The sequence below is a fragment of the Acyrthosiphon pisum genome, chromosome X, assembly GCF_005508785.2.
Source record: "Acyrthosiphon pisum isolate AL4f chromosome X, pea_aphid_22Mar2018_4r6ur, whole genome shotgun sequence".
In the NCBI taxonomy this organism is placed as follows: domain Eukaryota; kingdom Metazoa; phylum Arthropoda; class Insecta; order Hemiptera; family Aphididae; genus Acyrthosiphon; species Acyrthosiphon pisum.
Genome location: NC_042493.1, coordinates 104,834,998 through 104,836,249, shown reverse-complemented (window position 1 = coordinate 104,836,249; position 1,252 = coordinate 104,834,998).

Here is a 1,252-nt window from a genome sequence, read left to right as displayed (position 1 = left end):
GTTGGCCACACTATAGTACATATCAAGGCCGTCGCACCTAACATCGGACCCGTGCGGAGACAAGTGGATACCTAGTTTTTCAAAAAAATGTTTGCGTATCGAAATCAAAATTTGAACTAGTAGCTTTAGAGAAATTTAAATTATGTCCAACCGGATTCTAGCACTATAGTGCCACAGTTCAGTTAGGGTTTGAAATACGTCGCCGGTACACCCTACCAGATAAGGCGCAGGACGCTACACTAATTGTTGCGTGTTGTCTCCGTCTGACAAATGTAAAACATAGCAACAATTTTTTTGGTGGTAAGAACCACTGGGTGGTAGTCCAAGCTAAGCGTCCGAGTTTCCACGCTATAAATAGAACACGTCTTATAATGTTTAGGTTGTTTTTATTTATTCGGTATCAGAAGTACAGTGGCGTGCTCACGGGGGTGATGAGGGTGTCATATCCCCCCACCCCCCATGAACTTTTTTATGCGTAATTTATAGTTCTTCGATAGTTTTGGTTTACTCAGAAAAATAATGTAGAGTGTAATGTGTACCTAATTAGTTTTAATTTAATTTTTTAGTTATGTTAAATATTATCATACATATTATTAATTATTATAAAGTATGTATAATTCATAGACCTAATACTAAGGTACTACTGGAGTTTTATTCACCACACATAAATAAAGACAACAGTCTAGTTGAACTAAAAATCTGGCGAACAAAGTTATTGGAAAATAATGAAGTAATTAAAACTGGCCTGGATGCTCTTAAAATTTGCAGTTCCTCTATTTTTACGAATTTGAATAAGCTATTAAAAATGTTATGTGTACTGCCTGTTTCAACATCCACCCCAGAAAGAATGTTTTCAACGTTAAAGAGGGTTAAGACATGCACTAGAAACTTAATGCTTGAAGTATAACACTCTTAAACTTAAACTAATGTCCAAATAACATTCAAAAAATACTAACATTTTATTTTACGATCATTTGAATGGATTAACGTTGTTGGCAGTACATAAATATATCAATGTTACACCAGATGAAGTCTTAGATGAAATGTCCAAAAAGCCAAGTAAACTTGAAATAGTACTTTAGGTTAGGTAATTGTAACATATCTGAAATCTTAATTTACATTTTATAAAATGTTATGTTAATTTTGAATAATATGTTACCTGTATTATGTATATACTATAACATTGTGATTTGTACTACATTACCCATTTCCTAATTCCTAAACCACATGAAGTGTTAGATGAGATAGCCAA